General features: G+C 41.8%; 1 protein-coding gene across 8 annotated transcripts in view; it reads right to left on the reverse strand.

Moving 5' to 3' along the window:
- The window catches only part of FRY (FRY microtubule binding protein), a 379103-nt gene that overhangs the window by 287690 nt on the left and 77733 nt on the right, over positions 1–13680 (reverse strand). The gene's annotated exons all lie outside the window — the stretch shown is intronic.

Here is a 13680-nt window from a genome sequence, read left to right on the forward strand (position 1 = left end):
GCTACTTCACTGTCAGGGCGGCTAGGATCTGGAACCAATTTCCAAGAGAAGTGGTGCTGGCTCCTACCCTGGGGGTATTTAAGAGGAGGCTAGACGAACACCTTGTTTGACCTCAGTAGTTTTTCCTGCCATGGCAGGGGTTTGGACTTGATGAGCCGCTCAGGTCCCTTCCGACCCTACCAGCTATGAACTATGTAGTATCAGGCGTCACTGATTAATAGATTACAGACTTAACTGTAAACTGGTCTATCCAAGTTCTGACCTAGATCCCATATCAAATCAAGCTAAGTCACAGTTCTCCAGCATGCCAGCATGGTTTGCAGCCTCAGCTCTAGCTGAACTGAGGGGCCTGTCCCCCAGGCATCAGAGCTGAGGCAGCAAAGCCACTGCCAGAGGCAGGGGCTGTACACCATGGGGGGCAGGGGAGGGTGTGTGGTGGGGGTGCCCACCCCCCCATACCCACTCACAAACCCCATGCCCACCCCCACCCTCCTGCAGGCAGGAGTTTCCCTCCCCACTCACCAGCCATCCAGTTGCACACCACCACACTTGGTGCCTTCACATGGGGCTTCCAGCTAGAGTGCCAGGAGCCTGGAGGAAGTGGGGGCACAGCATCTGCCCAGGGTTAAATTATGCAAAATTATACAACTATGCACTGTCATACATTTTATGTGCAAAAAATTGTGCAGGTGCATAACTGTGTAATTCCCTGGAGTGCAATTATGGTATGCACATATGTGAATGTACAGCTCCTGCACTCACATGTCACCGTGGGAAGCCCTGTGCTGGAACCAGCTGCCTTCCACACCCTCTGCTGTGTGGGTCCTGGGGCTCTGCCAGGAAGCAGGGAGCAGGGCTCCCTGTCACTTCCGGCAGGGTCCCAGGACCTGCACAGCAGGAGGCAGCGAAGGCAGCTGGCTCCAGTACAGGGCTTTCTGTAGTGGTGTGCAAATGTGGGTGCTGTAGGTGTGCCACACAGAGCCCCGCACAACAGAGGTGGGCCAGCCAGGCTGTGCTCCTTGCTACCATGTGCAATGCTGGCCAGAGTTCTGCATCACCAGGCAGCAGCGCCTGCGTGGGCCATGAGTGCCCCCTGAGTGCCCCCACCTGCTGCTGCTGCCGCCAGTGGGGGCTCTGTGACATGGGGGGAGTGTGTGAAGGGTCCCCACAGCCCCCTCCTTTCCCTCATACCCATACCCTGCCCACCCAAATGTCATGCTCCTGCCACCCCTTGGGTGTGGGCTCTGCACTCCCACCAGCCTTATGCTCTGCACTCCCACCCAGCTGCAACTCACTGTCCCTGCCCCCACTGCTTTTCTGTCTGGTGCCCGGAGTGAGTGGAATGCCGGGGAAACCGATCAGGTCCCCCAGCGGCTGCAGCAGTGGCAGCAGCAGCCCCATGTGGAAGCTGTGCGCTGGCTGGGCTGGGCCCTTCCACTCACGAGGGTGGAAGTAAGGCGCACAGTCTGGTTGGGGTACAATTACTTGGTGGGTGCTCGCAGGCCAGATGAAATTGCCTGGCAGGCTGGATTTGGCCTGCAGGTCATATTTTGTCTGCACCTAGTTTAGTAGATTGCTATTTCATTAACCTGTATATCAGTAGCCACACCTGCCAACAAATGTCATCTGCTTAATCATAGAGGTGTCCCCTGTTTTACATTTTATGTAGAACCCATTGTAGGAATATCTTTATATTATGCACTCACTCCTTCAAAGTTGAACGTACTTTGTTTTTTATTCCCAACTCCAAAGAACAAAAGCTACATACTAGCTACTTTTTCAAGACAGAAACACTTCTTACCTTAGCATTACAGATAAAAACTATAAAAAGAAGGAATTTTTCCACCCACTTTAATTCAGTGGCTGAAACTCTGTCTTGAATCCAACTAGGTAAAAACCTTTTACTTGAGTAAATCATTTAACCAGATGGAATTGTACCTACTATCTGACTGAACATGTATCCAGTGAGGCAACAGTAAACACCAATTACATGTACAAGGACACTGCTCTTCATGTTGCCCAACAGACCATGATTAAACATCCTCATACACTGAAACCTCAGACTACTATCACAGAAGTCACAGTTGAGAGTACATAATTAAGTGCTATTAATCCATGCCACTCATCCACTTTCTCAAAAAATAAAGAGGAAAATGAGCCCTCTATTAAAGCATTTCATTAGAATGATTTAATATATTAGAGAATTACAGAAAAGGGCAACAAAATGATTTTGAATATAAAAAAGCTAAATATGTATATCGAACTGTGACAATTAAAACAAGACATGAGTTCCCAAATACTTGAAGAGGATAATACCAGAAGAAAAGATTTATTTAGGATAGTACATAAAATAACAACAAAGACAAATAAAAAGAACTAAAAGAAAGAGAAAACTCAGGCTATTACCTTCTGAGAGTATGATCTGTTCTTCTGTCTGGAAGTCCTGGAGGCCTCATCACTTGGGATATTAAGTCTTACTGATTTTTTTATAAATGTTGGAAAACTAAAACAGGTTTAGAGGACTGAAATAAAACTAATGTTATATAAATATTTAAAAAGGGTAAGTAGGAAAACCCAGGTAAACATAAGCTACCCTGACGTCAATGCCAGACAAAATAATAAAACAGGTTTATAAAGTCATGATTAATAAAGGCTAGAAGAGTAACATAAATAATATCAGCCAGCCTGTATTCGCAGAAAATAGATCTTGTCAAACTAACGTAATCACTTTGGCTAAGTACAGATAGTCTGAAAGTCCAAGGCAGAATCCATTCAATTTATGCAGTTTTCTCTAAGCTGCATAGATTGGACCATTAATGAACAGAATGCTTGTTCACTCATCAGTTGGCCAAGGCAGGCAGATGCCTGCAAAGTCAGAGGATGCTCATGCATGCCTCTCAGCACCACCAGACTGCAAATATCTCACCCACTCTTCCTTGCCAGCCCCCACCTCCCACCTCAACCATTGATGGGGGGGAAGGCGGGGAGGGAAAAGGATCCCCCCACCCCGACTCCTGCCAGCTGGGGTCTGCACAGCACAGGGGGGGCAGCGAAAGCCTCTGACCTGTGGGCTTTCCACCCCATGAGGCTCTGCTGGGCTGTGACACCAACCCTGTCCCCTCATCAGCTCTCCACCTATCTTCTATGATTCCCTAGGAGATAAGTTCAGAATTTTTTAATCAACAACTTAATTTTGTAGTGCTTATCTGAACCAAATCATGCTCATGGCCATAGTATCTGTTCAATTTATGTCATAATTTCCTATCAAGATGATTTCTTTGTCAAACATGCTTTGTCAAATGGGAAACTGGCCTAAAGATAATTTACTGAACTATACACACTTCCAAGGCTTATGCAAAATGCAGTTAATTGGAATGATTATATTTTCAGGGTATTTTCTGAGGATAGTGAAATAATAGAGTAAAGTGTGTTGCCCCAAGCCATTCTTAGGTACTCTTTTTCCAAATAATCCATAAAGTAATGATCTCAGCTTTACAAAAAGCACTGTTTGCCAAGTTCATGAAATACTGTGGTAATATTACAATACGTTACTTCAGTATGCTAAAAATTATTAAAAGAAAATGACTAAATAAATGTGCCTGAATTGTGTAAACAGTTCTCCACATTTAATTTTACTTATAGCACAATAGAGTTAACTAGTTTAATTAACTTATAATACATAATTAAAAAGTTGTAATGCCATACAACATTTAAACAGAATGCAATTTATTTAAATGACAACCAGTCAAACTCAAAGACAGTACCAATGTTGCCACCACAAACAGCCTTTTTCACGTTAAAAGAGTGATTGAGGAAGGTCTTTTTTGCGCCAAACACTGGTTTGTGTCTTTTTGAATTTGTATGAATGTATTCTAAATACAATGTATTGTATTTTGACTTGGTTGCCTTAAGAAAACGTTTGTATAGATAAGTCTCCACTTATAGATACATCTCCACTTTTTTTACAGAGAAGTCTGTGAACACCAAAGGCAATTATACACATGCTCTGGGAGTGAGCGTTGGGGGGAGTGTTTTAATTAGAGCGGCTCTGAGAGCCACTATAATTAAAGTGCCCAGGATGTCTCATGTAACAGCGCCCAGGGTGTCTCATGTAACAGCGCCCTTGTGCTTAAAAATGGCAGCAGGAGCGCTTTATCTAAAGCTCATTGAATGAGCTTTAGATAAAGCACCCCTGCCACCATCTTGGCGTGCATCTTGAAGTGCAGGGACACGGCACACTCAATGAAGCTGAAGCACCTAGACCCAAAGAAGAGCAGGATTTGTGACATTAATTTGCATCCCGTTCTGAGGTACCTACCTGTTCCCATGTACTGTATGGAACCTCGGCACCTAGGTAAGGGTTTTAGATTATACTCTGGGAATTAGGAGGCCACCCTATAGATCAGAAGTGTCAAAGAATCGATCCATGGGCCAGATCTAACCCATACAGGTCTCTGACTAGGCCTGCAAGCTGGATGCAGCATGTATTGGATTGGCCCTGCACACTGGATCATGCTGGTCCTGGTACACACTGTCTATGGTGCAAAAGACTGGACCAACATGCATGCACATTGCATGCAGCATCTGCACTGGATTCAGGTTACTAGGAAAAGTACCTAATGTGCTATGTAGGACCTTCAAATGTTTTGTATACCTCACAGGAAATACACAGAAGATGGTTTTCTGACTAAGCAGCATTAAGCCTTGTCAAGGGTAATGAAAAGGGTTTCTACAATTATGTTGGTAGCAAGGGGATCACAGAAAGTGTGGGCCCCTTACTGAATGGAGGAGGCAACCCTGTGATAGAAGATGCAGAAAAGGTTGACCTAGACAAATTGGAGAACTGGGACAAAAGTAATCTCATGAGGTTCAACAAGGCCAAGTGCAAAGTCCCACACTTAGAACAAAACAATCCCATGCACAAGGATAGGCTGGGGGCTGACTAGCTGGGAAGCAGCTCTGCAGAAAAGGACCTGGGAGTTACAGTGGACAAGAAGCTGAACATGAGCCAGCAGTGTGCTCTTGTTGCCAAGAAGGCTAATGGCATACTGGGCTGCATTGGTAGATGTGTTGCCAGCAGGTTAAGGGAAATTATTATTCTCCTGTATTCTGCACTGATGAGGCCACATCTGGAGTACTGTGTCCTGTTTTGGGCCCCCCACTCCAGAAAGGATGTGGAAAAAATTGGAGAGAGTCCAGCAGAGGGCAACAAAAATGGTGAGGGAGCTGGGGCACATGACTTATGAGGAGAGACTGAGGGAACTGGGCTTATTTAATCTAGAGAAAAGAAGACTGAGAGGGGATTTAATAGCAGCGTTCAACTACGTGAAGTGGGGTTTGAAGGAGGATGAAGTTAGACTGTTCTCAGTGGTGAAAGATGACAGAACAAGAAGCAACGGTCTCAAGTTGCAGCAAGGGAAGTTTAGGTTGGATATAGGAAGAATTTTCTCACTAGGAGGGTAGTAAAACACTGGAACAGGTTACCCACAGAGGTGGTAGAAGCTCTACCCTTGGAGGTTTTCAAAACCTGGCTAGACAAAGCTTTGTCTGGGATAATCTAGTTGAGGATGGTCTTGTGAAAATTGGTGCTCTCCCAGGAGATACCATGAGTATACAGATGTTCAGGCTTTTTCTCTCAAAATAAAAATGGTTGCACCAGGAGAAAAATAACCTAGGAACAACCAGGATGAAATCACTACCAGAAGACTTGCTCCTGGGAAAGCAACTGTCTGTACATGCTGTGGCTTATCTAAGAAGAGAACAGTCTTCCCACCATCACTCCCAACTCCCTCCGCAACCACCACAACCATTACCCCGGGGAGACAGTGTGTTGCTTGCTAGGTTCTGCTGCAGTGAGGGGGAGTAAAATATACTGGGGCTGCCCTGTGCCCTATTGCCATCTGTCTCCAGACAGACTAAGAAAGTCTGCAGAGCAGCTGAGATGTGTACGTAGGCTCTTCCCCTCCCACAACCCCTGGCTTCACAGTTTCAGCCCTGTGAGCTCTCTACTCCTCAGAGCATTAACATTTGAATGTTTGCACACTTGGCTCTAAGTAAGTTTCTCTACCAGGATAACATACCTTGGATAATTCTCCCAGATCATCTGAATGTTGGCAGAAAGAATCAACTGCTCCTCTTTTTGGACACAAGCCAACAAAAAGGAGTTAAAAGTACTCATCTTTTTGTAGAATGAATACTTTTTACGTGAGAAGAAAAAGCCTGTCCACTATCTAAACAGTAGATCTATTGATGAACTGGAAATAATGGTACTAAAATGAGGTAGAAGGACACCCCAAAGAGCTATTAATATAATGATTATCTGACAAAATTTCACTCAGCTCCAACTTGCCAGTGGCATGGAGTTTCTGTTTCACTGCCTACAGAATTACCATTCACCCTAAGGTAAGAACAAATCCATTTCATGTAATTCTTGCTTTATGAGAACTTATAGCTAAAACATACAAGTCTATGGATTATAAGCCATGCACATCAGCCTTGGCACTGTACAATCACAGAAGACAGGCTTGGAAAAGTATTTATAGGGTCAGCAAGTTTTAGTGAAATTTTCTTGTATGCAGTTAAGACAAGGGGCTTTTCCTCGCATGACAACTGGGAGAAAAACCTTGTCTTGTCTTTGAGTAAATACACTACATTGTTAATTATTCAGGCATTTTATTTTAAGTGTTCCAAGCAACAAGGGTTTGATTAACTCCTGTGACAGAACTCTTTATAGAATAATAAGTCTCCATGTTAAGAAACTTTACCTGGTATTTTTCCCAAATCTTCCCTCAAATCACAGGACTAGAAGAGACCTCAGGTGCCAATTAGACCAACCCAGATGCAGATGCAAAATGTGCTATTCTTAAACCATCCAACCTGTCCAGCCTGTTTTTGAAAACTTTCAGTGCATGAAATAACACAACTAATCCAGGAAGCTTGTTCTCTTGTCCTTTGGTTTTTACAGTTATAGGGATGCATCTACACAAGATGCTTACTGTGGAATTGCCTAATTAGCACTGCAGTAAAGCATCACCATCTATCCAAACGGTGCTTTTAGGCCAGAGTAAATTAATTAATTCCACTGTAGGATAGTACTGCCCAACATAGTACTATTCTACAGCCCATTACTCCATCGCAATGCACATGTAGACTATGACCGGGGCATGAGGGTGCGACAGTGTAGGGCTGTCTGTCTGCTAGCCCTGCACTGTAGCATCCTCATGTCCCAGCCAGCCCCCCCAGCATGTTGACCCAGGCAAGAGTAGCCTTGGGCTGGCATGCTGACCTGCCACAGCCTCTGTCAGCTGGAACCGCGCCACCCTGGCTCAACATGCTACAGTCCTGGATGCACATGTAAACACTACAATATACTCCAGCATGAACTGCACTGGAGTTTATTACATCAAATAAATTTTACCTGTAGACTTGCCCAGGAAGTTTTCCCTGATATTTAATCTAAATCTGTTTTCTTGCAGTTTAAACTCACTGCACCTCAGGTCCTGCCTTCCTTCACTCTTCCACGATAAAAGAGAACTGTTGTTCTTCCTTTTCTCATGGCAGCCTTTCAAATATTTGAAAACTGCTATCAGGTCTCCCTTAATTTCTTTTTTCCTAGACTAAACATACCTGCTTTCTTAGCTTTGTGTGATTTGCATTCCAATACTATCATTTTTGACGCCTGCCTTTGGAACCTTTCCAGTTTCTCTACATCCTTGTTAAAGTGCTGAGCCCACACATGGACATGATACTCCAGTTGAGACCTTTTCAGTCCTGAGTAGAATGGTACCATCACCTCCAGTATCTTGCACACAATACCAGTTTTGCTTTTTTGTATGTGACAGCATCACATTCCTGAGTTTCTGATCTAGTTTAACTTCCAAATTTTTCTTAGTAGTGCTGCTGCCAAGCTAGTTGTCCCACATTTGTGTGTATACATTTAGAGGTTTTTTCCCCTATAAGTATTACCTTACTTTTGTCTTTGCTAAAATTCATTTTGTTGTCTATGTCCCAGTTCTCAAATTTATCCTTTTTATTTCTAACCATATCCTCTAAAGCATTTACTACTTTTCCTGGATTTGTATCACTTGCAAATTTGATCAGCAATCTCACCACTCTGCATCTAAGTCAATACTAAAAATGTTAAACGGTATCAGACCTAGAATTATGACAAATGCCACTAATATTTACCTTCTTCCAAATAATTAATAAAGTTAATAAGATAAAACTTAACACCAATCCCTGCAGTACCCCACTGCTAATCTGATAAATTACCATCAATAGCTTCACTTTAATAACAATTCCTTATGCCAATTTTCATCATGGGGCTCAAACAAGTTTAAATTTGAAAGTAAGCTTACGAGACACTGACATGTTTACTAAAATCCTAATGAAGGCTCTGCTTTTTTCATTTACAAATTTTAGATTTTTTAAAAAGAGCAATCCAGTTTGTTTGGCCTTCCCTAAAATAAAAAATATCTAAGAGACCAGTTTTGCATTGTCAGCTGTAAAATATCTATTGCATTTTGGATCTACTGCTTGTGTTAAGTTGGCTGTTACTACAATAAATATAACTAATAAAATACACACATGGTCTTTTTGTACAGCCATTCTCAGTTCTCTTTCTTATACTCCTATTCCTTGCCCCCAGTTTCCATATCTTGCCATTACCAAATTCCCTACCCACTCTTCATTTAATTTGTCTCTCCTTCCCTCATTCCCACTGACCTCCTTCCTGAATTTGCCTGGCGAGCCTTAATGTTTCCACTCCCCAAATCCTCATTTATCTCAGTTTACACACAAACCCACTGCCTCCCAGTCCTACATCCTTCTGTTTCTTTAGCCAGCCAGTCCCACTTTCCAGCTCCTAGTCTCAATCTTCTTGCTATGTTGGTTCTTTTTATCAAGCTCCCAACTCCTGTGTCTTTTCTCAGGCTACTTCCTCTGGCTTTCTGTCCACATCAACTACCCCCCATCTGTATTTGAATCAGGCAGCTTCCTGCACAGTAAGGGACAGCATAGGATAGAGACCATCCTTGCTTTTGGTTCCAGTAACTGACCTGCAGCAGCCAAGAAAAGCAGCTGCAGGGAAAGACCGACTCAGCCCTAAGCTGCAATATGCTCGGTATGACTGGAATTGTTGGGTAGCTGAGTTCTCCAAGGTCTCTGTCAAGTTTGTGCAAATTGTGATTTTTCACAGGGCAATTCAGAATTTGGCAAAATTGTGTAGATTTTTAAATAATAAAGAGAGGTACAACCCTGACCCAAATACTGCATTTATTCATATACCACACTCACCTTTTCCCCCAAAAGATCAGCCCTCCAAAATCAGGGTGCGTCTTACTTGGAAGAGCTTATTTCTAACTTGGAACAGAACCATAAGGATGCCGTAATGGCAACTGAGGCTGTCTTCTCGCAGCCACAGAGAGGAAGAGAAGGAGTGGAGTCTTCAGTTCATAGCTGGGTTTAATCTGGTAACAGCAACTGCTGAATTGGCAGTAGCTTTTGGCAAAACAAAAGGGGTAGAACTGTAGATTTGACCGGAACAATGACAGTCAGCATCCAGCCATGAGGTCAGGATTCCCTGATAGCCAGGATTCAGTCATGACTGGAAAAATATTTTTCCCCTCCTTTAGCTATTACAAAATGACTTGCATGTTGACTACATGTGGTATGCAAGAAAATGTGGTATTTCAAATTCCTACTCAAAAGCTTTGGGGTACTAGAGTTTCTCAAAAAAAAAGAAGCTCTCAGAATCTTTCAACATGGACAAAAACATGTATTTTTCCGTAACTACATTCTCAGAAACAACTTAACTATTTTTCACTAGAATTAAAATAATAATAATAATAAATCAGCCGGAGGGAGACACCCACAATAGATAATTTCAACTAAAAAAGTGAAAGTCTTGCAAAGTTGTTGGCAACTGAAATCAGCATTTGTATGTAAAATACACACATACTCAGCACCGCACTCCTAATATACTTCTTCCCATTTGTTCTTACAACTTTTGTAGAGCCATTCTAGTCTTTAAAAAATCATCCAACCAAACTTTGGATTTGCCATCTAGAATGTAGCAGACAATTCTGTAACATTCTATTTCTTCTTGCTTGTTTTCCATGTTTTGAATTTATGCAAGATATTTTACTAAAGCCATAAAACTCAAACATTTCATCTTGTGTCTTATTTGGAGATCTTAATGCCTTGGCAGGAATGAGCTGAGACTTTCCTTAAAGTACTATAAATGCTAATAACTCTGGTATTGCAAAGGTGATACTACCAGACCTTGCAATCTCTGAAAAGTTTACTATTCTGGACTTATCCAGGTAGGCAATATTTATGTTGCAATGCCTAATTTCCTTTTAATATGATTAATAAAACTAAAACTAAAATTAAATTAAATCTCCAAGGAGAATATGGCCATAGGAGGTGTGTATGCTGGGGGTAGGAGGGGAGTATTGTTTGTTATCAGTACGTGTTTTCAAAGCACAGAACTGAGAAAGGGCACGTTGAACTCAAAAGCTTGTCTAGCAGCTCTCCCAAGTATGCAGCTGGTCGAAAAATTCACTGCACAGAAAATAATCCTTTCCTTTCAAAGAACAAGAATTGCAGTTAAGTCATTTTTTCTTTTCCAAAGGTATCAGTTATAGCAGATGCCCATCCTCTCAAAACTGATACGTTTTCAGGATGTCTCCATAAAAAACTGCTAATTAGTGCCAATTAAAAATCTTAATCAAGGTGCTAGAGCAGCCTCGGATGTCTTGAGAACCTTTCAAGGGTACTGCAGGATGCCACACAACAGTAGTGTTATTAGGCATGCTAATATTGTTCCCAAGATAAATCCAGAGAGAGGGGATTCCAAATAGGAATTCTAGTGTTAAAAATAGTGTTAAAAACATTCTGACCTATTTTGGCTTTCTAAGTTCTTTGCAACAGAAGAATTGCTCTATTATCTTTCTGTAATCAAAAAATGAGTGAAAACTAAGAGCTGACATTTTCTGAGGGGTGCCATGAGTCTAAGAGTGTTGAGAATCACTGTAATAACTAGTCACAACATGAATCACAGAGTTAACTAACTACAATCATCTGAAAAAGATGGGAAGAACGATGGGTCTTGTTAATGCATTAAAGACAGTGCCCTATTTCCATCTCTGCCACATACTTCTGATGTAAGTTACTTAATTTTTGTGTCTCTTGTAGAGAGATAGATGTGTTCCTTAGGTGTGTTATGGTACAAATTAATATTAGTAAAGCATTCAAATAGAAACCACTTCACAAATATTATTGTCTTATTGTATCCCAGTGAACCAAAACGAGAGAAGAATTTTATTTTAAAACATAAAGGGGTGATATCACACACGCTGAAAAAAATAGAAGCTAGAAGATGGTGTGTCAGTCATCTATGAGTCCAGAAAATATTTCTGTAACACTGTGGACATGCCTGAATAACACATGTTACCTGAATAAACTGTGGAGATTATTGCTCTGGAGTTAATTCCACGTGGGTGTGCCATTTGCATGCGAGTTTGGGAATAATTTACTTAGGAACAATAAGCTCTGCAGTTTATTCAGGTGCAGCACATGGACCTGAGTGGAGCAGCCCCATCTGGCAGATGGGTCAGCCTGCCAGCCCACGGCTGCTCCCCCCAGCTCAGTGAGCTACGGAAGGGCTGGCTGGAACACCAGGGTGCTTCAGCACGAGGCTAGTTGTCTGGCAGCCCCCACACTAAAGCAACCTGGTGCCCCAGCCAGGCAGGAAGCATCTACATGTGTGCTGCTGTGGAGTTTTTTACTCTACAGAAGGATAGTACTTGAATTTACTATCCTGCTTACATCCAAGTTTACATGTATGAGCTTCTGACAAGAATGTCTTTAAAATGACCTTGAATCTGAAGGTCTGCTCAGGAATAACGATAAGTAGTGAAGTCAGAGGGCCATCTAGACATGGTTCTATTCAATATAGCTTGAACAAAGGAATTAGTAGCAAAAGAAACACAAATCTGAGCAGACATTCTTAGAGGTTTATTTTGTTCCATATAAAAGAGGAGGCTTTTTCATATCAAGCTTGGCGAGGAGCACTCTGTCTGAACAGCTATGAGATAGGAAGAAAAATATTAGTAGAACTATCACTTAATTGTAGTGAAACTCCTACAGTGCTGTATCTTTGGCAGGAATCTATGCTGACTAAGGTTTCCCTTAGTTACTTATTTATTGAATAAACAATAATCCAGAAAGTATCTAATCTCAGCTCTCTCAGCACCTTTACCCTTTTTTTTTCAAAATAACGAGCAAATTATATGTGAAAACATCAGCACTGTACAATCTTAAATGCAATCAGGCAATAAAAATTATGCCCCATCACACTATACTTTCTTAGCAAGTTCTGTCTTGCGCTATTAAATCTAAAATTACATTTTAGCAGATTCCCAATACAGAAGGCAGGGCTTCATCTCTTATTGTTGGCTACCGTAAACCATAGTAATCTATCAGAATATGTATCATATAAAATGAGCCTCTGACAAAAACCACAAACTCTGAGTGTGAAACTTTTCTGAATGGGCCTTTCTGTTTCCATGGAGACCAGCAATGTATCTCATTCTATGATGATCTGCAACATCTAAAAATAGGACTCAGACTGATTTTCAGATTTGCCCCTTGTATTTTACAACTGGAGGTTAATCTCCCATTGTCCACCTCAAAATTTCTCTCCAGAAAGGACACTGAGATGACCTTAATCGATAAATTAGAGCTACTATCATCCTAGAGCATGTCCAAAGACCCAGTGCAGGTAACAATAATCTCTCAGCAGACTCTGAGTTCATCAACAACACTGCCATCTGGGCATAACTATTAGCGATACTGGCACTGTCTGTACTCTGAATACCAAAAAGATCCTGTACTGAGAGTACATCTTTGTAGTCATTGACCTATGGTTGACAGTAGGCATGTAGTCCACCTTGGTCCAGTCATATTACTATGGATCCAGCACTTGATCCTTCAATAAATAAATCCAAAGTTCTGCTGTGAACAGAAAATCCTTGCAGTTTTAAAGTTTAAAGCATATCAAGTTTTGAAGCATGAAAGGAAATAAAGATGTTGATCAGAAAAGCATGACTCAGGGCTAGCTTTGAGGAAGATTTCAACTCTTAAATCAATAGCTACATTGTGATCCTTTCCACATCAGGATGTCCCATCATCCTGGAACAAGGAGGACTAGTCCATGGATGCTACTACATTATGCTCGGTCCTTTCAGGCTATATCGTCACAGAACTGCCATTATTCAGTACTAGATTATTCAGTCCTTCATGGGAACTATGATAGACTGTTTATCTTGAGAGTTTCTTCATTTAACGATGGATTTGCACATATGCAGGGCAGATCCACTACACAAGGAACTCTTCTAGGAATGGCTCTGACAAGTTAAGGCTGGGGCACATCTCATACTATGCCATGATCTTTCCACAGTTAGAACAAATGCCAGCTGTGTCTGAACTTTAAATTGTTGGGCTGCTTCTTCATATCTGAATTCAAAAACAATTAAAAAAAGACAAGCCACCAAGGGCAAAACACATAAACAGCCTCTGCTTCCAAAAAATAAGAATTACATGTACAAGAAGTGAAAAATAGTATAAGAAACGTCACTACTACAAAAGCAATAGGTAGGGGCCTTCGTAATTTGTGGT

This window comes from Crocodylus porosus, unplaced genomic scaffold, assembly GCF_001723895.1.
Source record: "Crocodylus porosus isolate Cpor-Errol unplaced genomic scaffold, CroPor_comp1, whole genome shotgun sequence".
NCBI classification, from domain to species: Eukaryota; Metazoa; Chordata; order Crocodylia; family Crocodylidae; genus Crocodylus; species Crocodylus porosus.